At 31.8% G+C, this 26612-nt stretch overlaps 1 long non-coding RNA gene and 2 pseudogenes across 4 annotated transcripts; 1 reads left to right on the plus strand and 2 right to left on the minus strand.

Annotated features, from left to right (window-relative positions):
* Positions 1-3436: 3436 nt before the first annotated feature.
* LOC104726913 (arginine-specific demethylase JMJ20-like) lies at positions 3437-6074 on the minus strand (annotated as a pseudogene). The gene is made up of 9 exons (XR_015573056.1): positions 5738-6074; positions 5415-5584; positions 5153-5315; positions 4935-5052; positions 4759-4828; positions 4597-4677; positions 4459-4515; positions 4250-4364; positions 3437-3935 (listed from the first exon to the last, which is right to left on the minus strand). The product of XR_015573056.1 is annotated as an arginine-specific demethylase JMJ20-like (transcript).
* A 7225-nt stretch (positions 6075-13299) lies between these two features.
* LOC147935599 (uncharacterized) lies at positions 13300-13871 on the plus strand. Its single transcript, XR_015573069.1, has 2 exons — positions 13300-13607; positions 13728-13871. It is a non-coding gene; the product is annotated as an uncharacterized LOC147935599 (long non-coding RNA).
* Positions 13872-20558: 6687 nt separating this feature from the next.
* Positions 20559-23147, minus strand: LOC104726914 (protein LATERAL ORGAN BOUNDARIES pseudogene; annotated as a pseudogene). 2 transcript variants are annotated; one of them, XR_015573057.1, is made up of 2 exons: positions 22826-23147; positions 20559-21327 (listed from the first exon to the last, which is right to left on the minus strand). The product of XR_015573057.1 is annotated as a protein LATERAL ORGAN BOUNDARIES pseudogene, transcript variant X1 (transcript). The 2 variants fall into 2 exon arrangements; XR_015573058.1 differs by having other exon boundaries at positions 22830-23123.
* Between the last annotated feature and the right edge of the window lie 3465 nt (positions 23148-26612).

Here is a 26612-nt window from a genome sequence, read left to right on the forward strand (position 1 = left end):
AACTAATGAAATGAGTATATGCTCATCGTTTTAGGGTGTTGTACTTACAAAAGATGTCAATCACATTTAAAAAAAAAAGCTTTGGCTAATTTAAACACATATAATAATCGTAAATAAAAATAAAATATTCCGTTTATTTCGCGGCAAAACTATTTTAACAAAATTTCAAAATGCCCTTGTACTTGGCAAACCTTTTTTCTCCCAAAACTTGAAATGTTTTATGCTTCGAAAATGTAAACTTTTATTTGATTTTGTTTCCCATAAAGATATAATATTCACTTCAATAATTTTTATTTTTATATTCATCAAAAATTTAACTTAAATAGTAAAACTACAAAATAATTAGATAACTGAATTAATAGTTTAATATAATCAAATTAATAGTTCTAACAAATTTTGATGATAAGATTGTATAAAATTAATCTAGTTAACAAATTCCAGATTGATTTTGTGCATATTTTTTTTAAAAAAAAAATCTCATTAAAAAGAATCAATTGTATTTTATTTGTTTACATTTTGTTTTTTTGTCACATGGTTTTTAAAAAATATGACTGTTTGCGTAAAAAAAACATTTTGCTAATTTAAACACAAATAATGATCGTAAATAGAAAAAAAAAATATTTCGTTTTTCGTGGCAAAACTATTTTAACAAAATTGAAAATGTCGTTGTACTTGGCAAAACTTTTTTTTCCGAAAACTTGAAATGTTTTATGCTTTCGTAGAAGAGTCAAGAGTCTTTGATTGTTTGCGTATAAAATTATCCCAACTATTTCTACGAAATAACTTAGCTACTTCATTCGATAAATATATCACTCAAAATTCGAATTTAATTTATGTCTATACCATTTCGCAAATATATGAATTAGTCCAACATGAGAAATGCAAAAACAAATGGCTTGCCATAAATATGCCTCATACGTGTACCATCAGTAAGAACACCAATAAAGGTTTGGTCAAGTTATATATATATATATATATACGCATGTATAATTAACGTCCATTGAATACATAAAATAAGGCCAAAGAAGAAACAAGAGATATGGAGAGGAAATTGGTGATGATGATGATGATGATTTTGGTGGTGATGGTAGCCATGGAAGTAGAGGCAGACGACGGATCATGTGAATCGAACTGTGTGATCCACTGTAGCCACATTTCAAGGTTCACCAGAAAGATCTGCCATAATTGGTGTCTGGTCGAGAAATGCAACTATCCACCTGAAACCATCATACAGATATTAAATGACTATAAGTACGCACATGAAGTCTTGTTTGTGCCTCTGTGTCTTTGTTTATATCTAGGTTATCTCTATTTGTAGCGAAATGGACAAGGTTTATAATATTGAAATACAAGTTATTTGGGGGATATAGAGAATGAAATAAATCAGGGTGGTTCAAGGCTTGTCATCATGTAACTCTTTTCTTTTTATATATGTAAAAGAAAATTCAATAAGATCAATTAACAGGCTATAGCCAAATGGTTTCTCAAATTCATGGGCTGAACAAGCATTACATATGATCTTATATCAACTCAACAAGGTATTCTGAAAAACAAATCTACCACTTTTGATTGAAAATCTAGTGTTATATATATGTCTTTGTTGTAATAACTAATGGGCAACCTTGGATTGTTTGTTGGCATTTACTTTTGATTGAAAACTACTGAAATGAGTATATCCTGATCGTTTTCTAGCTCTATATGAATAATTTTGGGAGATGGATTGTTTGTTCGCTAATTTAAACACATATGCTAAACGTGAATAGAGGAAAATTATTCCATTTATTTTGCGGCAAAACTATTTTAACAAAAAAAATTAAAATGTTGTTGCACTTGACCATTTTTTTTTTACGAAAACTCAAAATGTTTTAATGTTTCGAAAATGTTAAGTTTTATTTGATTTTTTTATATTCATAAAAATTAATGTAAATAGTACAACAAAATAGTTAGATAATTGAATTAATAGTTTCTTATAAACCTTTACTATAATAGTATAATTAAATTAATAGTTTAACAATTTTGATGATTAGATTGTAAGAAATGAATGTAGTTAACAATTCCGGAGATTGATCATATTAAAAAAAAACAACCCATAGAAAATTTCAATTATTATTATTATTATTATTTTGGTCACAGGGTTTATAAAAATTTTAGATTGAAACAAATAAAATTTTAGATTGAAATTTTTTGAACAGTAAAATTAGTCAATTTACTACTCTATATAGTTTATCTTTTGCATAGTTTCCGTATATGCAAATTCGTATAGCCAAGTTTGAACATCGCATAAAAAATAGTACAGTAAAACCTCTATAAATTAATAATGTTAGGACTAAGACATTTTATTAATTTATAGTAATATTAATTTATCAATAAATTAATAATTATTATTTTATAGTGTAAATTAATAATTATTAATTTATAGGTATATTTTTAATTGTTCAATTTTTTAAAATAATGAATTGAGACAATTTTTGCAGAATAAGATTAAAATTTTGGATGTTGTAAATTTTACGTTATTGGAATTGAATTTGAAATAATTAAAAAATATTTTTGACAATGAATTACAAATATTGTAGACAAATTTACTTATATACATAACATGAATATTCAAATTTATGAATAAGAATATCAATTATTGTATTTTAATAGTCTATCAATCTATCCAAATGTAAATGATGCATATTTAGAAATTGAAAACTTTAAAAAAATTGACGTGCTTTATGGAATGTTATAGAATATTTTATATCATTATATTTTAAAGATACAATATAACAATTGTTTTATGGATATGAGGTTTAAGAGAAACATATTTTACTATATCAGCATATATATATATATATGTAATTTTACATGATTATTAATTTATGATATTATTGGGACCATATTTTACATAAGGATTTCAAAAAAATTATTATTTTATTATCTTATCGAATTTTATTATTTTTTACACTATCCCAACTTGGGACTAGCAAAATTTATTAATTTATAGTGTTTATTAATTTATAGAGTATTAATTTATAGAGGTTTTATGTACCTCAATACACCTCGTAAATCAAGAGAAACAAACAAATATTACTCATTCAATTGAATGTGTGTACATATCAATGTCAAGGCCAAAGAAGAAAAAGAAGATATGGAAACAAGTAAGTTAAAGTGATGATGATAAACCGGAGCCTCTAACTCTGGTGGTAAAGGACCCTCAGCTGAGGTACCCACCATCATGAGTTGGAGCCCCGGCCACTGCGGAATTCACATGCGGGCTGCAGCGTTCCAGGAGCCGACACATGGAGTGCCATTTGGCCGCCCACGTGGCTAGTCCAAGCGATCCGATAGCTAACACGTGGACCCTTGCTCTGTCGGGTACCCGATAGCTAACACGTGGACCCCTGCTCTGTCGGGGAGCGTTGGGATACCTAGATTAACAAAAAAAAAAAAGTGATGATGATATAGATATTTCCTTTTTTTTTTTTTTTTTTGTTCTCAGTTCATATTCACAATTTATGCTAAGAGATGGAAGAAAAAAGTATTATGATGATTTATCATTTCAACAAGATATTTTGGAGAACATATTTGCATCTTTGGATCTGCAAAACCACTGAGTTTTTGTAATAACTCTTTCGAAGAGAGTACCTGATCCTCTTCCTCCATGTGAACCATTGCATAAGTTCTTCCCATGTCTCTGACCAAACTGAGAAACTGTGGATTCTCCAGTGTTTCTCGCAAGTCCAGATACACTTCCTTTGCAGTTACGCCGCCTGCAGCTATCATCATCAGCATGGTTTTCTTTATAGTCGAGAGATTCAATAACAGATTCTGTGCCACTACTGCTGAGGAACACGACTTCAGGGTTTTGTGTTTGTCAGAGTAAGACTGCAGGAGAACCATGTTGCCCAAAGAGAACCGTGACATGAAGAGGAAAAAGTCATTCAAATTCATTCCTGTAGGTGAGAGAAGAGAAGGTGTCAAAATAAGGATGTTCATGTTCATATATCCAAAACTCTCTAGGGTTTTTCTTGAATCTATTGTTCAATTATACATTCAGTCAACCAAAAGATTCACTTATTTTCTACTGCACAGTGAGTTCTCCAAACACCCTACACAGATAGCTCCAATGATATTGAAAATTTTACCTCGAAAGATCTCTCAGAAAGAAATGTAGAGCTCCAACTAACAATCAAATTACGAAAAGGAGATAAATTGGGAAGAATATAAGGACACGGATCTGTCAAATTGAGATAAGTCATGCATGAACCTGTGTTGTTGGCAGCAAGATTGCGCTGGAAAATACCTTCAAAATCATCACATATGTCTCCTATGTCTTCTATTGACTCTTCAGTGTCCTTGTAGTCCTTCCACAGTAGATCCCACTGAAGCTCAAGCAGACATGAGTACTTCCTCTTTTAGTTCAGTTTCATATTTCCTTATATAGAAAATTAGAAACACGGGTCGAGAAGTCATTACCACCCAAGATAGGTTGTATGCGTTGAGCCAATTATGGTTTATAGATATCGTGTCTTCCTGTAAAAAAATATTCCAGAAAATTCAAGAAAACAGTGTTGTTGTACATACATTGAGAGGGAAGGAGAAAGAGGGAGATACCAAGTTATATACTTGATGATGCCATCCACTGGGAACAAAGATAACTTCACCGGGTTCTTGAATGCACTCAAGCCAGGTGGTCTGAATGCAAACCATAAAATGTGAATAAACACGTGGTGAAAAGACGAGCTTACAAATTGAGGGTAGGACCAACTGATTTACCTTCTTGAAACCGGGGAATTTAGTTTCATTCACCTCTTCAAAGATGTTATAAACACAATTCTTCATGTACCTGAAAAAACCATCCAACTATAAGGCTAACACATGAGTGAAGAAATGTGGATCACAGACAATTCACAGAAAGGTTACATGACTAATAGGATAAAAAAAACACTTGCCTGTCATAAACAAGATGACTTTGAGGAGGAGGAAGGAAAAGCCATCTTTTTTTACCACAAACATTAGCTGACCAACTATAAGATCTAAATACATCAGCGTGTAGAGGTGTCCAAGATCCTGTAGGAAAAAGAGTTCAGAAATGATCAGCTTTCTCCAAAGGCCAAAACACTCAAAAAGACAACAACACAAACAGTTTGTTTGATCCTTTTACTCAGACCTTTTCCACCCATATAAACAAACCGATAATCAGAGCAGCTAATTTGATCATACTTCTGGAAATTATCTCTATCCTCATGCATATGGTAATTGTCTAGATAGATATTAAGCCAATCATCAGAAAACAGCGGCGGCGTTTGGTAGGCTGTATAGTCTGGATACTCCTGCATTCAGTACACAATCAACTCTCACATTGATTTACATATATAAAGCAATCTCTTTGCTTCACTTAAGCTAAAGAGAAAGTAACCTCAGATATTCACCTTGACAAAGTGCCAATCTTTCAGATACAACACAGATTTCTTGACTTTAACAAAAAAAAAAAAAACACAGATTCCTTGATAGAATCATTGGCCCATTGCTCCACAAAGTCACCAACAGACATTTCTAATCTTTTCTGATCTGTGAATTCTCTTGTATCACAGTCTGCAACCTGTAGATAACCAACACTACCAAGTCATTGAACAAACAATTCATTCCCAAAAACCAAAAAAGATTCAATTTTTATTATTTCCTTTTAACAAATTTGGCCTATGGGAGCTAACCAAAGCTACTAATAGTCTTATGAAAGCATGAACCTTTTTACCTGAAATTTGGATTTTCCGAAGTGAGTGGCAATGAAGTGGAGATTAGGGTGTCCATACTTACAAACCCAATCTTCCCGAGCTCTCCAATCGTCAGTGAGACCGGAGATTACTACTGGCTGGTTCTTGGCTAAGTATCTCTCTGCAAAAGCGTCGTAACTCAAATCTTTACCATTGATTTTCTCAATTTGACCTATAATCTCTATTCCCATTTCCCTCAACTCTCTAGAATTGTTCGTCGCTACCACCAGTGAAGAACCTCCGATCAAAGTCGCCGGTAAAGTTGATAACGACAGGTGAAGAACAAAAAGAGACTCTTTAACTCACTTAGAAACTTCCTCTCGATAAAACGCGGTGTTTAGTTAAAAATTATCCTAAAACGCTGCGGTTAACGAACAAGGTTAATTAGGTTCTTGTAATTGGTAAGGCCCATTTATTGGCCCAATATGTAATGGCTCATTGTAGATTAAACGGTGACGTGTTGAATTCCGGAACCGGATGGGTAAATGTCTTTTCTTTATATGGTTATTATTGGTCGTCATAGTCTCACTCTCATCAATAGCCAGTCAAAAAATGTGTCACTTCCATATGCGATGATTGTTTTTTTTTTTTTTTATGCGATGATTGTTAAGAGTTCTACAGTCAATTTTCAAAGTTACCATTTTAATGGCTTGACTGATATATACAGAAAGTTAACAGAATGAAGATAAAGGGTTGGTGATTTTGTCTTTATAAATAGAGAAAACTTCGTTCCCACTGAGTAAATATAGACATTATATTATCATATTATATACATAAAGTTTTCAAATTAAGAAGAGAAATGGAGAAGAAATTGAGTGTAGTGGTGATGATGATGATCGTTTTGGCTGTAATTGGAACAGAAGCAATAAATCATTTGTGTACATTCAAATGTGAAATCACATGCCGCGATCCAGAGTTCACGTCAATCTGCTTTAAAGAGTGTATGGCCAAATGCATCGTTCATCTACAAAATACCTTTCACTCAACTTCACACTCGCAGTAAATCTCTTTCTCTTTAAACTGTTTCTTTGAATGTATATATGCATGTATGTATGTATGTGTGTGTCTTGTGTAATAGTAAAATTGACATGGTTTGTAATATGTGGTGACAAATAATGCAGGATGAAGATTAAAGGGATGGAAGAAATGCGAGTGCAGAGATAATTCAAAAATTCTAGTTATGGATACATTCAAAAATTCTAGTTATGGATACTTTACGTTTTTTTTTTGTTTTTTTTTTCTTCGACATGTAAACGGATATCTATATATAATAAGATGAATATTAATAATATTAAGTTTCTTTAGATTCATGTGAAAATGGGATCGATGAACAAATATTTTTAAGTGATATTATCATATTTCAATTTTAAACAAAGTATTTTTAGAGAAACAGTGGTGGGTGTGGTTGCCGCCACATGGTTTCACTCTTCATGTCCACATGTTCGACTATATTGGCTCTCTTTCAGATGAAGTCTTAATTTTCGTAGTCAAGAAGAATCTTGGCTCGGTTGTGTTCGGCCATTTGTATTCTTCTAGATTTGTTTATAATTTGTGTAATTTAGTTTGTATCTAGATATGGTTGTCTTTGTTGTGATCGATCTCGGAGAAGAAGCCCCATCATCAGACATAGGTCATTCTTTTTGTGGTACTAGCTAGTATCACTATCGGTATAACATCGGTAAAAAAAAAAAAAAATTGCTGAGTTTGTTTAGTCAGGTTTGACAATGACACCAAATTATGATGATATCCCAATTTTGGGATTTAGTCGTACTTTTTTATAAAGTGTGAGCCTTTTTATTTGATACTGGTCTACTCCTTAATTATTGGATTTATTGTTATCTTTCATGCATGGGATCGTAAACATAGGTTACTAACCAACTGTGCTACACCAAAACCTATTAATTCACACGCAAGAGAGGTATATAACCATAAAACGTTTTAATATGTAATATTAATTATAAAAATATTTAAAATACTTTAAAACTAGTCCCCGATTAATTCCCGTATGATCCCCGATTAATCAATTAATCGTTAGGCTCTCTTCGATCACCCGACTAGCACCTAGCGATTTTTAAAACATGGCATAAATTCATTTGCTTTTAGGTTTTAACTAATAGAACGAGACGACAAAGAACAAGGCAAAATCAGGTGATCAGTATTATCTGGTTATTACTCTCATTCTAAGTGAAAGTGAAAGGATGCATGATAATCCAATGAGTTTAAAGGATAAATGGTGCAATTATATTTACAATAAATGACTTTTATCAATAATAATAATAACAATAATAAATAAATGGTATATTTATGGAATTTGTATATATAACAAAACAATAAATTGACAGTAGTATAAAATATTGTTTGTGATTATGCATGTGCGGTAACAGACAGAAGAAAATAATTAGCATAATATAAAATAAATTAGGTTCGGATCCGCACGTACGTGCGGGGTTATTTTTGCATAACTTTTTTAAAAATTAGAAAATTTTCATGTAAACTTCTACTTAGACATGCATAAATGATATATATAAGAAAACATTAAGATATAATTTAGATACGTGTATATTATTCTAAATGTAATCCAAATATTTCCAACTGTTTGTTTAAAGATGCTAAATCAAATTTGGATTCGGTTTCAGTTTCATTTACTTCACGTATTTAACCTAGATGTATATATTTTAGAATGAGATACTCATCTTGTTCTGTATACGTTATGCTAAATATATTAAAATTGAATTTAACTGAAACCGTCTTGTTAAATATATAGGACCACTAAATGTTGTTACTACTGAGATACTCGTCTTGTTTTGAATTTAACCATAACCAATAGTTAATAAACCGTAATCGTACCCGTGTTCATGCCTACTTGTCCATACCGATTCCATTGCATATCATAGAATTTCTAGATGACCCAAATATAATTGTCAAGCGATCAAACTCATCTAATCTGTCTGATTGCAACGTTTAAATTTTTTTTTTACCTGAAAAAACCTATTCCTCGTAATTCACATGAGTAAATAGTATGTCCGCATATGTTCTACTTGAATTCTTGTTCCCAAATTCTTGTCCCGTATTTTGCCATACATGAATATACCCATACAAAATTCTCATAACATGATTATTATTGAACTAATTTGAACTATTTCCTAAAATATAATAAATATGTTGTTTAATCTTCTTCTTAATATGTAAATTGGGTCATTTTGGCAGCATGGATATTTGATATGATTTTTTTTTAACCTTTAGGTGTATTCCCCAATTAATAGTATAGATTTTCTTCAATTATTGAATGAAATATTCTTTAGTTATACTAATGACAATTTTAATGTAAATCCCCTATATATATAATGATCTTCGATTATTTCACTATTAGAGAGCTTTATAAAATAATTAGAAAGGTAACATTATTTATATTTTTTAAGATATGATTTTAAATATATATATTTTTTACATCTCATAATATAGTTATGTTATTATATTACAATACATAATAAAATTAATTTAATTTCGAAAATATGTATGAGATAATATTTATCAATTTTTGAATAATATTTACCAATTTATAGGAGCAAAATATTTTGTATATAAATAAATTGAATATCAGTGGCAGTTGACAAAAGAAATATATATAGCAGTGGTAATTTTATGTAATTTTATGGAATATTAAGGGTGAACAATAAATTGCCTATGGAGCTCTCTTTTAATATATAAGAGATTATATATTTTTGAATTCAAATAAAAATATATTTCATTAAAGGTAGAAAATCTGGTATGTAATTTGCCTTTTTTTGTTTCTATTTTATTCAGTCAATATATATGTCACTTATCCACACAATATATATATATATCCCTACAGGAGTTATGAAATGTGGTATTTAATATTTGATTTGTTTCTATTTTATATAACAATTTAGTACTGTATATGCCACTTTCCAGTCAAAATAGTTTTATGTTTCTATTTTGCATTTTGTAAGCTACTCAAAGTTTGAACGCTTCAGACATAAATGACTTGCCACAATAAAGGCTCGTCATAATTACATGACATGTAACGGAAACAATACAAAAGATTTGGTCATTCCATCTTTATATATATATATATATACATCGAGTGAGAGCTTTCCATCATATATACGAATAACTTTTGAAGCAAAATAAAAAATAAGAAGAGAGAAATGGAGAACAAGTGGAGTACTGTTGTGACTTGTGATGATGTTGGTTTTGGTAGTAGTGATGGTTGCCCTTGGAGGAAAAGCAGAAGATATTACATGTGAACTGAATTGTCGATCATCATGTGCTATAACCTGCATGCCAGGATGCTACAAAAAATGTGTAGAAAGGGAATGCGAGAACCCATGTGAACAGAAATGTAGATCTTCCTGCAACAGTGGTCATTACCGTCACCTTCCGGAATGCTACACGGACTGTGTACAAAGGAAATGCTTTCCACCTGCAAATACCTTTCACTCTACTTCCCATATTCGCAGTAACTCTCTCTCTCTCTCTCTCTCTCTCTCTCTCTCTCTCTCTCTCTCTCTCTCTCTCTCTCTCTCTCTCTTCTATATATATATAGCATTCGTGTGTGTATGAGACTATGACTATAATGATTAATGAAATTAATTGCATGGTTTTTATGGTGATGATGCAGGATGAAGACTAGAGTGATTGAAGAATCAAAGCATTGAGAAAGTTTTCCAAATTTTTCATGATTGAATCTTTCACTTACTTTTTTTTGTTTACAGCAATTCTTTCTGTATGTTTAAGAAAACATATATATAATTAGATTTAATAATAATAATAATAATCAGATTTAATAATAATAAAAAACAAGATTTCTCATATTCATGCGAAAATTGTATGGGATGAACAAGTATTATAAATTCGGAGAACATAGCGACATCTGCTGATTTGCAAAAAAATGATTTGTCGTAAACTTATAAATCAGTAGATGACAAACACAGATATTTTTTCTGTAACTTATTATTATTATTTTACAAATTTAAAGAGTTACACATTAGTTGGACTGTTGGCGAACATAGTTGCATCTAAGCAGAGAGTTCGAAAAAAAAAAAAAAAAGTGTCGTGAATTTTCATTCAGATTGCACTACGGATCGAAGATGACTTCCACGCGCATGAATAAAATATTTATGAAGGAAATTCTAACACCAAACTTGTATGTGACTTCTCTGAGTTGTAAATACTTTCAGAAAATCTTTATCGGGAAACTTCAATCATCTCTGTATTTGCTCTCCACTTATGTTAAATTCGAGGAAGCATGTTTGGTTCGCAGAACAAGAAATCCAAGGTTTTTCGCAAATTACTAAATCAGCAACACGATAAAGGAACATGACGTAAAGAGTAGTATTTCACAGATCCTAGCTATCGCCCTAAGGACGTTACCAATATAATAAGTATCTCATCTTAGCTTCTTCGAACAATGTAAGTTTTTTTTTTTTTTTTTTTTAATAATGGGCTTCCCACTAATAGGCTCGGTCTTGAACAAATTACAAGGATCCAGCAGTTACAAAAAAGAGGAAACCGGCGATCGATGCCATCGCCAGAAAAAACGATCGGAACCTGCTGAAATACCTGAAATAGAAGCTTGAACAGAAAAGCCGGTGGTTGCAGGATCCACGGCTTCGCGGCGGATACACCAGATCGAAACCCTTGACATCAGCAACCAAACTCTGTCTTGGATTCTTCTCTGGTGTACCGCCTGACCCGCTACAGATCCTCCGACAAGTTCAAACACCCAATGACAAGCTCCGCGAAGTCAAGTCCCATGCCTAGCAACCCGCTCACTCACATCTAACACGCCTCTTCCAGCTCTGGCGACCACCGCAACCTCAAGGTAGGTTTGCTTCAATCCGGTCTAATGGACACAAAGTCATGGCGTTTTACAGAGGATGATTGTTCAATCCATCCTCCATAACCCGGGATCCATGATAGCCCCTAAGGATGCCAAAACATCTAGGTTAACCACCGCAACAATGCAACAATACCCTCCTGCCTTCCGTCGACTTCCGCCACAACCACAGCTTCTATTGGATGGGTGAACCAAGGGAAAGCTCCACCGCGAACAAACGCGGCTTGATCTAGAAGCTTCCCGACCTTCCAAACCGAAGCCACAGCTGCATCAGAGGAAGACAATACCACACCTCTGCTGTCGGAGATGCAAATCACCTACCACTGCCTTCCCCTTGTAGATCCAAGACCCACAATAAAGTACCGCCCAACCTTACCTGTCAAAGAAGCCAACCCCGATCTGTAAAGTAACGCCTTGGCTGGACGGAGAGAAGTCAAGATCCAGTGAGAGAAACACCAGATCTGACCCTCGGAGCTCACCGAATAGAAGCCACGGCTCTCACTTCTCACCAAAGCCAACGAACCCGCCGGTGAGTCCCAACACACAGAGTCTTCAACCCAGATCTACCAAATCCAGCCACGAAATCGATGCTGTCCTCAAGAAAGTCCTTCGAGCCTTCACTAGCAGTCACCTCCAACGAATACTCCGCTTCACGCGCCGAAACATCACCGGAAACCACCAACAAGATAACCAGAACGGAGACGAAGGACAACCTCACAGAGGGTGATGATGACAGTAGAAGGTTGGAGAGCTAAGAAAAGAGGAGAAGAAAAGCCCTCTCTGGTGCCGGGAGGGCAACCGGAGAGGCGGCGGCGCAAGATCTAGGTTTAGGTTTTTAGAGAGAAGGAGGAGAGAAAAAGAGGAGAAAGAGAGATTAGCGATGTGAAGAATTCTATATTGTGAACAATGTAAGTTCCTGTCTGATTTGATCGTTGTTTGTGAGTGTATATATATAGTTTAATGTTATGTTGAACTCTTGTAAGAGTTTATAACAATCCTCAACCTACTTGTTGGTTAAGCGATTAAGGTGAAAGCTTTCTGTTTACTTTCGTAATGGTTCAAGCAGATGTTAATTTAAAGACTTCTGACAACAACTTGTTGTTAGGTTTCTTTCATCTAACTTTTTTCTAATATTCACACTGAATTACTTTTTTGTAATATTTAATTTCCTTTGAATCAGTTTGGTGTTAGTAATTAATTTTTAAATTCGCAAGATCTACATACAACGTTCAAAATTTAATTCAGAGACGTTTTTTTATAATTAGGGGTGGTATTGAATTCTAATTTATAAAGATTTTTGAAGAGTTCAACAAAATCATTAAAAGTGAATAAGTGAAATCTGTATTTTTGAAGAGTTCAACAAAATCACGAAATCTTGTAAAGTGGTCCAAACAACCCTGTATTTTTGTGATACTTTTCATGACTTTATTTTGTAAAGAAAATGTCTAAAATCACCAACCAATAACATAATAATTGAATAAAACAAAATTTTTAGTGATTTTATAAAAGTCTGAATCCAATAACCCAAATCTGTTAAGTTTTTAAATGACTTTTTACAAATCACAAACTAATAATACTAAACTTTAATAGAGTTTAACAAAATCTTAATCCAATAACAACAGATTCTACCTAACTTTTAAAATCTTTAAACTCTATATAAATCTCAAACTAATAATCCCACAAAGGGTAGGTGATTTTATCTTTATAAATAGAGAAAACTTCGTTCCCACTGAGTAAATATAGGCATTATATATCATATTATATACATAAAGTTTTCAAATTAAGAAGAGAAATGGGAAAGAAATTGAGTGTGGTGGTGGTGATGATGATGATCGTTTTGGATGTAATTGGAACAGAAGCAGTAAATCATTTGTGTATATTCAAATGTGAAATCACATGCCGCGATCCAGAGTTCACGTCAAACTGCTTTAAAGAGTGTATGGCCAAATGCGAGGATCTACAAATACCTTTCACTCAACTTCACACTCGGAGTAAATCTCTTTCTCTTTAAACTGTTTCTTTGAATGTATATATGCATGTATGTATGTGTGTGTGTCTTTTGTAATAGTATAATTGACATGGTTTGTAATATATGGTGACAAATAATGCAGGATGAACACTAAAGGGATGGAAGAAATGCGAGTGCAGATATAATTCAAAATTTTTAGCTATGGATCTTTTCTTTTTTTCTTCTTCATGTAAACTGATATCTATAATAAGATGAATATTAATAATAATCATAATAAGTTTCTTTAGATTCATGTGAAAATCAAAATGGGATCAATGAACAAATATTTTAAGTGATATTTCAATTTTAAACAAAGTATGTTTGGAGAAACAGTGGTGGTGTGGTTACCGCCACATGGTTTCACTCTTCATGTCCACAAGTTCGACTATATTGGCTCTCTTTCAGATTGAAACAAATTTCTATGCGGAAGCGTGAAACCGGAAACGTACCTAGGTCGGTTTAGTGACGAATATGGCATACAATCTTCTAAGAATTGATGCAGAGATCGGAGTTGAAATCAAAAATGGAAATCAATCACAAGCCACCATTCAAATGTTCTTTCTGTTGTTTTCTCCAAGCTTTCTCTCTTTAGAACGTTTTACTCTCTCTTTATGTCAATGGACACAAGTGTTGTCCAAGTTATTTTTCATGTCTCTGTGTAATTCTCCTTTTATATACAAGACAAGAGACTTCACGAACAACCACAAACAGTTTCGCATCTTTTGAAAAACAACTTCTCAATTAAACCGGTTTAGTATGCTGCTAAATCATGGACGCAAACCGACCACAAACCAACACAGATAAAGTCTTAATTTTCGTAGTCAAGAAGAATCTCGGCTCGGTTGTGTTCGACCACTTGTACTCTTCTAGGTTTGTTTAAAATTTGTGTAATTTAGTTTGTATCTACCCATGGTTGTCTTCGTTGTGATCGATCTCGGTGAAGAAGCCCATCATCAGTGTTGGATATGGGTTTCACCCTACCTTAACAGGCCTCCAACCTAGCTCATTCCCGAATAGTCAACCTAACCCTCAGAATTTTTGACTGACCAGATCATTCTTATCGGGCCGACAGAGTTTCTAGAAGGCCCAATAAAAACGGACATCCCATTAAACGACAACCTGCAAAGAGGCGATCACCGACTTTACCCTAAAGCAGTACCACATCGATCTTGAGGTATGAGAGTGAGACGTCCCATCAGCTATAAATATCGAGGAACAGGCATGTAGAATGCATCAAGTAACTTGGAGCAGGAGTCTGGAAACAATCCGATTCTTGCACTAAGTTAAATAGTCGATTTGAGCATACATCATTCTGTAATTAGTCGGTCGGCTTGAAACAGGATATTTTGTAAACTCAATGATCTTTGATTATCTCAATAAAAGTCCTCTGTTTCGCCCTCTTGAAATCATAATCCCGATCTAGCAGTATTAGTCTTTCAACAATGAGATCATTCTTTTTTTGGTACTTGCTAGTATCACTATCGATATAACACCGGAAAAAAAAAAGATTGCTGAGTTTGTTTAGTCAGGTTTGACAATGACACCAAATTATGATATCCCCAATTTTGGGATTTTTGGGATTTTTGGGATTTAGTGACTCTTTTATAAGTGTGAGCCTTTTTATTTGAGACTGTTCTACTCTTTATTGGATTTAATGTTTATCTTTCATGCATGGGAGCATATGTTTGGTTCACAGAAAAAGGAATCCAAGGTTTTTGGCAAATTATATAAATCAGCAACACGATAGAGGAACATTTCGACGTAGAGAGTAGTAATTCGCAGATCCTAGCTATCGTTTAAGGACGTTACCAATATAAAAAGTATCTCAGCTTAGCTTCTTCGAACAATATAAGTTCGTGTCTGATTTGATTGTTGTTTGTGAGTGTATATATATAGTTTAATGTTATAGAACTCTTGTAAGAGTTTATAACATTGCTCAACCTACTTGTTGGTTAAGCGATTAAGGTGAAAGCTTTCTGCTTACTTCCGTAATGGTTCAAGCAGATGTTAATTTAAAGACTTTGACAACAATTTGTTGTTAGTTTTCTTTCATCCAATTTTTTTTCTAATATTAGCACTTATTTACTATTTTGTAAAATTTCTAGACAGTTAGAAACTATTTTCCTTTGAATCAGTTTGGCGTTAGTAATTATTTTTTTCGGCAAAAATAATTAGTTTTTAAATTCGCAAAATTTACATAAAAGGTAAATAATTTAATTCCGAGACATTTTTTATAATTAATATCATTTTTTAATTTTTTTTTGAGAATTTGTTAAAAACGCTCTTTTTAGGATATCCTTTTTGAAAAATATAAGTCCTTTAATCATTTCATTTTTAGAATTTGTTAAAAACGCTCTTTTTAGGATATCCTTTTTGAAACATATAAGTCCTTTAATCATTTCATTTTTACCTTCTTTTATACAATTACAATATGTTAAATTAATTTTTAGAATTTTTTTGGTTTGGGTTATCTATTTTACATTTAAGATTTAATTTTTTTTTGGTAGAAACATTTAAGGTTTAATTTAGTCTTTGGAGTTTAGTACTTAAAATTTAATCATTTTATACATAAAAATGGGTATTTTTAAAAATTGACATATAAAAAGGGATATTTTTTAAAATGTCCCTTATTTTTTTGTAACATCATATTCCTTTATTTTAGTTTATCAAAATCCAATAGTACCAATAATTTTATTTTAAAATTTTCTAACAAACCACAAAAAAAAATTGTTAGGTCCCCGGTTTGGTTCGTAAATGTTTCAAAACCGTTTTCAAAATAATTTCAGATCCTTTTCTAAACATTTTTGCTTTGGCATCAAAGTCTTAACATCAACATCAGCCTAATTTTTAATTCCATGTGGATTTCGTCAAGTGTGTCGGTTGGATTCAGTAATGCAACTCAACTGAGAATATTTGCCTTTTCATTAGTATAATTCAGTCAAAAGATTAGTCAAACAAAACTCTATTAATCGATGATCATTATCATCTCTCCTTTCTGCTTAAGACAAAGAAACTGCTAATCAAATTGAAATTATATTATATGGAAACACACTTCACATATTCTTTTTCAGAAATCTAACTGGACCTCTTTCAAATCCTCAGATTCTCGTATGTATCCATCTATCAATCAATCATTTTTGTGGTTCTGTTCAATGCATGCGGCTTTAACAATCATGATTATTATTATATTTTCCATTTTTAGTATAATCTATTCGTATGACACGATGGCTGAAATAGTTGGGAATTCAGATCTTATGAATCCTGAATAGTGCTTATGATTGACAAAAGAGTTCTCAATAATTGTTGCCATGATTTCCTTTCAAAGGCATGCATATAAATAGCAGCAACAACAACAACAACAATACATTAGTGGACTAAGTAAGTGGAGTAATGTTATTTTAATATACCAATATATAGTTGCTCTAAATAACTGATAAAAAACACATATATTAACATTTTCATGCACCAGGTTAGTGTTAGCAGTTGTTGATACCGACTTTTGTTTGATACTATAAATCGTCTGATAACTCTTTCAGGTATTCACAAATTTTTTAATCAAATTAAAAATTAACACTTGAGTGAGCATTTATTTTAGTTATCAGTTTACCAAAGTTTTACGTATTTTTGGGAACAGTCAAACTACAGAAAGGAGTATATGCCTTCACATTCTCATATATCTCCTTAGTTGTGTCAAATTCTCAAACAAAACTTAATGTAAAAGAACTTACTGATCTGACATCCACTACTAAGTATGGAGTATATATAAAGCAAATAATAGTCTAGTATGTCGACCAGAAATCTATATGGAAAGAAAATACCAGTTTATATATACTCTTGACAACTTCTTTTTTTGGAACAATCACTCTTAACATTTTAATCAGTCTTAAATGTAGAAATATAAATTATGATTGTGAAAGAATTATACAAGATAAAGTGGAACTAAAAGGAAGCATATTCCAAATCCAAATCTCAACCCACTATTATTAGAATCTATCGAGACAATGGTCGGCGGTTATAACGTTATTAATTTATTGTTCTATCATTATTGAATCCTAATATTCTTGCAAACCAATCATTGGAAGATTAAAGATCATTCTTCATTTATTTTTTATTTTTTTATAAAAAGACTAAAGATCATATATATATCATCAAATGCACCAACTATTTTCAAATGCAAACTAAAAAAAATGGAAGCTCACTATATATGTTATTTCTCGTAAAAATTATACAACCAATATATATATATATATATATATATATATATATGATACAACTATTTTTCGTATTTTTAATAACTGAATTTATATTTGTGTACAAGCAGAATAATCTACTCGAGCTCTAATCCGTTCGGACCAAAAAATGTTCCATTCTGACATTGTCAAGATAATTTTATATTAATGTTTTACATTAACTCCATCAAAACAACTTAGAATTGGTCCCATCATGATCCAAAATTTTAGTTGATGACTGAAATAAATAAAAAACTAAACAATAGCGAGGTCCGGACCAACGCAAAGTAGGACTAATCTGAAAACCATTGGGTATGAAAAGATTGATTTAATCCTCGGACTTCGAATTTTTTGACTCTAGTCGAAACTAAATTTCTACTTGTTTTTAGATATATGTGTGTATATATATATATACAGATATATGTATATATTAAGTTTTTGATGAATTATAATTGTAAAAAGTAGCAAAGGATCGGACCCGCAATGCACAATGTAAAAAGAAAATGTCTTGTTGGGTTTTTGTAGTTTAGCTCAAAGGCAGAAACTCAGAGTTTGCTTCCTTTTCACGTCTTTAAAGACATCGATTGATTGATGGGTTTGATGGATTCTCGATGAGTTCCTATTATTTTCTCCGCGACAATATCCAAAGTCCTTTTCCAACATTAAATAATATATATTTATACATAATTATCTTTTTTTTTAACTAATTTATACATAAATTATCTATCTGATACAATAACATATGCACTCTTCCGTTGTCAGATAAATATTTAATCAAACCTTTTTATCTTTTTTTTTTTTTCCAAATATAAGAGCATGAACCTTTATTCTGATGAAAAAAAATATTTATTTCCCATTGGCTATGCTATTCTTTCTTTCTTTTTTGTTAGCACATTTATTCCTTTTTATTTAACTTGTCTTTGTTAGATGTTTAACGAGTATAGCTATCTCTAGAGATACTTTCAAAACTGTATGCCTCTCTAATTAGCATATCACCTCAAAGTCTCAAACTAATATGAAAACTTACAGAATATATAAATGAATAATGGGGTTGAAAAAGAAATGGCAATGAGTTGTTTTAATTTTGGATATGGTGAATGTATTTGTTTGGGCCTAGATAAAAAGAGTGGTAATTATGGGCTTAAGATTGAAATATAGAATTACTTGTTAAACTACGCATGTTAAATTAACAGATGTTACTGTCTTTCGACAAATTAATTATGAATTTTTTTGGGGGGACAAATTATGCTACTTATACCACTAAGTGTTATTCCACATCCTTCTTCTTTTTTTATTGGTATATCAAATTCATTTATTCTTTTTTCTCTGATAATATATAACTTTCAACTTTAATTATAGTATAAGGTTTGCCTTATGTAGTAGTTATGTACGTATAGACCAAAAATTAGGCATCCAAGTAGGTTTACGAAAAATAAATGAATGTATGCGGGATACGGCGTGACTAATCACCACCATATTCTAGTTACATATAGTATATTATATAACATCATTTTTAGTTCCTAAATGCTCACTTTCTTGTATTGCAAATAAAACAAAATGTTGACAAAAACAAAAAAAAGGGACTATGTGACAAACATACTTTTGTTTTTGTTCGGAATTTAAATCCCAAAAATTGTCCCTTTTGTATATATTGCTACTTCAATTTCACTACTCATGACTTGGACTATATTTGGCATATAAAAAAATTCACATGATGACTCCATAATCAGATTAAAAAAGGAAGAAGAAGAATTCAATAGTAATTACTATCAATATTTTCATGCATTAACACTATGACAATCATATTTTATATGACAGAAAGGCTGCACCCACAATAATATACTAATAACCTAGACTATATTTTTTGTTTGTCAACAACTTTATAACCAAAACTATATACAGTACTGTTATTATATTTTTTTTTTTTGACAGCCCAAAACTATATATTTATTTGTAAAGAGAAAGGAAATTTCGTAATTCACATGCCTAGCCGTCGCTCTACCCGCTAATTTTTTTTTTAATACATAACTAATAATATACACACACATATACACATACAGTCATACACACTTAAATAGATAGATACATATATATATCAGGTAAACAATCATACCATGAGTACCACTTCTATATATCATTCACAAACCTTTTTTTTTTTTTAACGATATATAGTTAAAGAAGTTAAGCTAATATATATATAATAAAACAGTATCCCTCAATTATTAGCACCCTTAACGTCTCTCAAACATGCATCCACGCACAACTACCATCCTAGTTTAGGTATTGAACCCACCAAGGCAATAACAATCAGCACCATATTATTCTAAATGTTGATGAAATGCTAATATAATTCATCAAAGCCACTAGGAAAACTCTTTTCCGTTTCATGATAAATGAATATCTTGTTTCATAATGAACAAAATTCTAGATATTTATGTATATTAAAATACCAAACTAGTAAATATTAACCTTACTAAAATCAATATTCCCGTTATAATTTTTTATAAAACAGTAATTAGGATGAAAGGGGTAGAATAACATCTTAGGTACCTATAATATTACAAAATCAAAAGAAAAGAAGTATTCTGTATATAGCTTATAAAATCAAAATCAACTTTTAATCATTTAACATAACTACATCCTAGCTTAGATGTTGTATAAGACCAAACGAATAATAATAAAAACAATAATGTATATATATCATAAATAAATAAGAACAGTCCATGCATTTATACTTCGTCAGGAAATTCATCCCACCCATATATAAAACATTCGTACCACACAGTGCATGCATTGAAAAAAATAATATAGTAGTATTCGTACCACACTCATAAATATATAGAAAGAGAGAGATGAGAGGATGAGTACACATATGTTATAAACACTCACATGTTACCTCCTTGCTGATCATGACCATTGTTCCAAGGAAGAAAAGTCCCATACGAGCCTCCGGTGCCACGTGGCAGCTGATTCATCACCGGATTCGCCCCTGAAAGTCGATAAACAGGATTCAGCGGAGATGGTTGCTGCGACTGAAGCGGCTGAGGCTGGAAAACCAAGTCCACGACGTTGCCAGGTGTTCCGCCGGCTGACGTAGACAAACCATAATGTGCCAAGTCAGCATTAGCAGCGTCGAGCTCCTTCTGAAGCCTATGGACTTGTCTCTGGAGATAAGAGATGGCTCCAACGCAGCCATAGACAGGGTCACGGACACGTGCCTCGGCCTCGTAGGCTAAAGAGTTGACTGCATCTTCACGTTGGTGAGGGAGGAGCTCATTGAGGAGCTTCGTGACGTTGCTTGCTCCGAAGATTTTGTGGACGTTGGCGAATTTGTGTGGCTCCTCCGGTGGAAAATATGGCGCGAATATGCATCCCGGCATGCATTTCCGGCGAAGAAACTTGCACGCCGCGCATGGTGAGTTGTATGAGTTTGATGACGACGCCATTTGTGTTTTTTTCTTTGGTTTCTTACACCTAATATTAAGTTAAAAAAACATTTAGCATGATAAAAAGAAGTTAAATACGCATTTATACAGTCACAGACGCACACACACACACATATATGTATAAGCTGAATTTGCTAAACTCCAAGGTTGTGTTTCTTTTCATATAACTCATCTTCTTAAAACTTAAATTGGAATGGTTATATTGTTCCTTCTTTTTTTTTTTTTTTTCTAAGTCTTTTCATATATGTACACGTGAATATGTAAAATGTCCAACATCCAATCTAAGGAAACGAAAATCATGCATACTATATATATTTACAAAAACCTAAATCCAAATTGAAGATTTAATGAACATGGTAAGAACACGAGATTCTCCAGGACATGCTGGAAACTATTAGTTACTTTGGTTTCACATAATGTGTTTTCCCAATGAACTAAGCTATCATTTAAAATGTTAAAATTAAAACTCTAGTCTCTGAATATTTTTCTTACTAAACCTTATTGACATAAATTAAATTTGCTATAATTTTTCAAAATATATAAATAATATATAATTTAGGAATCCTGGTAGAATCCAGAAAATTTAGCTAATTTCTCAAAATTTGCGTAACAGAGTACACACACACACTTTTATTTCTAACGTATATAAGACGACATACATGTGGATCAGTTGAAGACTAAATTCAAACTATATGAGAGTGAAATGTTTGTACCGAAACTCCCTGGACAAAAGATAAAGTCAAATTAGTTTTTTTTTTTTTTTTTAATATCAGATTCAGATGATTATGTATCCCTCTAGTATTTATATTAATGCTACATATAATTTTTTTTTGTTAGATATATATATATATATATACGACATATATTACCCAAATCAAACATTTTTTTCATTCTAATTAAATTGTGCATGCCCTTCTGTGCTTTATCATCTTCTTCATCTTCCGATCTCTCTCTTCAACCCTAGCTTTGTTAAAAAGAAAATTAACTTAAGAAAGGGAACTCATTCTTTAAATTCTATATGTATGCCCCAAAATTAAACTTGGTCATGGGAATTTCAAAGTTGTCTTTGGTAAATTAGTTAGTTAAAATCTGTCCCTCTCCTTCTCTTTCACTCCTATCCCTCATTTCCCTTGTGGAGATGAAGCAATTCCACTGACCTTACGTCTATACTAATTTGGATACATGTATATAAACTTTAGATCTGGCCTTAATTATAATTCCAATTCAAAGAGATAACATATTATGATGAAGGTTTGTTACACATGTGTTTACGTCTCGTGTGCTACAATTAGATCACCTTTTAAGTCTTAATTGGAGTAGAAATTCAAAACAAAGTGACAGAAGATGAAAGTGAAAATGCGTGGATACACACATGTATAAGCAATAGCACGTAGAACATAGAAAATAGAAACATAGATTAGAAATTGACTACGTCTTTGATGAAAGGAAGCTATGCATAAATCTAGGATTTATTTAGATAAATACAGCAAATTAAAGCGTATAAGTATAGATTTATATATATATACCTGCCTTTAGATCTTTATGTTCTTTGAGGATCTTGTATCTTTCTTCCTCTTTCAAGGGCTTTTTTTCTTACCCTTTGAATTTCGCTTCCAAAGTAGATAGAGTAGGCTTAACTCTTTAGTCAAAGAGAGGGATATTAGGGTTTTAGCCCTCTCAAAGAAAGGGAAACCCTAATTGCAAGAAGAATTGAGAAAGATTTGTATAGAAGTTTGAGAATTTAAAGAAACCAAACAAACAAATAAAAACGGGAAAAAAATAGAGAAAATTTTTAGTGGAGAAGAAGGAGAAAGAGCAAAAGACAAAGTGTAATAATAACAAATGAACAATTAATAAACAGGAAGAGGAGGAGAGGGTATGTCCCTTAAAGAATGACTATGACATTTCATCTCAAGAATAATAGTAATATCATTTCACTGTGCTCACTTTTGTCTCCCATTAGATTAATTTGTTTAACTTTAGCTTTTGTGAATTTTCTTCATGCATTCAATGATAACAATATTCCCTAACAGTCCCAAATTCAACCCTAAGCTAACTAATCAAGCATCAATTTGTGTATATATCCCTCTGATTTCTCTCTATATATACCTGTCATCACACTGATGGCCGGAGCCTCAACAAAACCCTAAACATCTCTATCAATCTCGACTTTAACTGAATATTACAACAAACCCTGATTTGGAATATGATGATTAAAGAAATAATTGTTGATAGTAATTTTGTGGATGTAATACTAGTTATGCTCACCGTGTTCGTACATCGTGAACCAAAAAAAAAAATCTTCACATCTTAAATCGACGCACAGCAGTTAATTTCAAATTAATTCTGAAGTTTGATTAAATCGATCAAAAAAATTAATATGAACTAGAATAAACTCTTGAGACCACAGTACCACACAGTAGCAAAGTAGAGACAGGAAGATCAGTAAAAGTCAAGCGATTTCATGTGAACTCAAGTCAAGTTTAAATAGGTTTTGTAAAATCAGAACTTTTGTAATGGAAAAAAAAAACTATGAGGGGGTCCAAAGATTTTTGAAGCTATAGCTAGGGTTAGTATCATACCAACAGTTACTTGTGTTAGAGTATATATTATTGGAAGTGACAACCGATTGAGACATTTGGAATAGTGTCTTCTTCTTACTTAGTTTTCGCACCAATTTGAATAACAAATATTTTTTGCCGGAATCAGTAATATATATTATCAGATGATTGATATATTATCTGACGTTAGTAGATTCTTAGTTTAACTCAGACTAATGTTGTATTTTCATATCTTAGGCTACTAGTTGGGGATGACTTGGTCTCTCTTGGAACGCTTTTATTTTTCATGATGAATTAGACAGAAAATTCATATGCAATTGTAAATGAGAAATAATAAGAAAAATGATTGTTGTGGTAATATTAACCTTTGGAATGCTTTCAAGATCCCTGATCAGATTATTATGTTTTGGTCCAAGTTATGATGGTGGTTAGTGGTGGGAATTTAGTAATTCACTAAAGTGAAGCATCTAGGCTTTATCACCAAACTAATGTCTTCATATTTAAAACAAAAATATTAATGTCATGACGACCCTAATATCGGGATTAGGGTTCGAAAATAGAGGTCCTATTCTTTTCCAAAAGAGGAAACTAGTCTCGTACTTGGAGTGTGTATAGTTCCTCTCTCATATACAAAAACTTAGCTGATTATTCAATGTTATTGATTTCGGCATTCTGAGAGCTAAAAATCGATCAAGTTTCATTTGAAAGTTGTTTGAAGAACAATGATCTTATGATTTGGTGGATTTGTTATTAAGTCGAACATGTATCTTGAAAACAAAAGATTCGCATAAATTAAAGTTTGTATCTCGAGACATTAAATTCATCACTAAACCAACATATCTTAAGAATAGAGAAAAAAACATAACAAATTTTACCACCAATAGCTTTAAGTAATCGATTAGAGTGGGTATTAATCTATATATAGAGGTTGCATATAGGGATGTAAAAAATATACAATAGAGAGAGGTGGGGGTATGAAGTGTTATAAAGGGTTTGCAGACTGAGAGAGAGAGAGAATATGGGTCCTCCTCACACATATGATCTACTAAAACTAGACTAGTACTACTGTCCCTCGCAATTTATTTTTCTTCTTGTAATTTAATTTAATCCATGTGACTCTCTAAGAATCGCTAGAAACCACATTTTATATATATGGTCTCATATGAAACAACACACACATAAGATAATGTTTAATTAATAAATCTGCATGTGCTGATTATACAAGGAAGGTAAAGTTAGAGGTATATTATGAAAGGTCAATGATCAACTTGGAGGAATAGTTTTGTGAATATACCCTTTTGTTTTCTTCTTTGTTTGTATATATGCAGAACCGAATAAAAAGAAAATTACAATCATGAATATGAAACACACATGACACATAGCAAGGAAAAGTTTAGAAGATATAGAATTAACTAATATCACTTTATTAAGTTAAGTTTAATAGAGATTCATCAACCTACATATTTGTATATACTTATATCTTATGCATTAAAATTATTTATTTTATGACTTGAACATAGATTTCGTTCTTTAAAATTAAACTCACATTTCACCAAATGTAAACTTTTATGTGAAAACAGATCAGGGTAACTAAAAAGCATTAAACTATAAATACTAGGTCATTTGATTAACATGATAAAAAAAAATTCTTAAATTTAAGTATTTTGCTGGAACTAGAGTTACAAGTTGTAATATACATCCTTACTAATATGGAATTTATTAGTAATTCTCTATATAAACCAAAAATGAATCAGTTAAAGAGAATTGGATAGAGATTTTATTCTCCCTCGGGATTGCTTATAGCTGCAGTAACCACATGTTGAGTCAAACAACGTCAGCCTCCCTTACAGTAATTATAATTTTCGCTTATTATGAATATGAATGAAAATGTCGTATTGATGCTATACAAGTGTTATTTTCTAAGCCTACCCAATTTAGTTCACAGTTTATATCTCAATAGTTGCCCTATCAAGTATTATAAGAGTGATAGATCAAATAGGCTTGGAATATAGAGATTTGAAAATTGTAATTTATGACTTTCAGTCTTGTATAATATATTATAAATCTATATAACTTAAAATAGTTAAAAAGATGATTAGAAAATAAGCCTACTGTGTTTATTAACTCTAATGACACTATGCAAACTAATTGGAATTTGTATCCTATGGGGAAAAGCCTAGGGTAAGCAAGAAGCATGCGTTTGATTTAATATCTCTAGCTAATAGTAACTTTTATTATCTGTAATTATACACCAACTTTTATTAGCATGTTAAATGGTGATGTAGGGACTATGGTCTATATCTTACATATGTAAAATATTGATTACCAGGCTCAGATCAAGAACTTGCACTTAAGATGTATCTCTTCAAAAAAAAAATATATAGTTTGAGATGATAGAATGAACTTGAAATCTTGATTATTCGCTTATGCATTTAGTATGAAATTATTCAGATGAATCCATTAATCATCTTAATGAAACAAAAATTGTCAAAAGTATAAACAGAAACTGATTTTTTCTATTGGGGGGTTTTGGTTTTTGCATTTACTTATTGCGTTCGAAAGCGAAATGATGATGTCGAAGAACAAATGAGACTGTAATGCTTTTTGCCTTGTGATAAAGCTTCAATGGCGGCTTTTTATCCACTATACAGATCTTCTCCTCCAGACTATATAAACTGCAAAAGCTTCATACTTTCGATTTTGATTAAACAGAGTGATACGAAGATCTTTGTCGAATTAAGATTCAAAGTAC

The sequence above is a fragment of the Camelina sativa genome, chromosome 11 (genome assembly GCF_030686135.1).
Source record: "Camelina sativa cultivar CO46 ecotype springtype chromosome 11, ASM3068613v1".
Taxonomy (NCBI): Eukaryota; Viridiplantae; Streptophyta; class Magnoliopsida; order Brassicales; family Brassicaceae; genus Camelina; species Camelina sativa.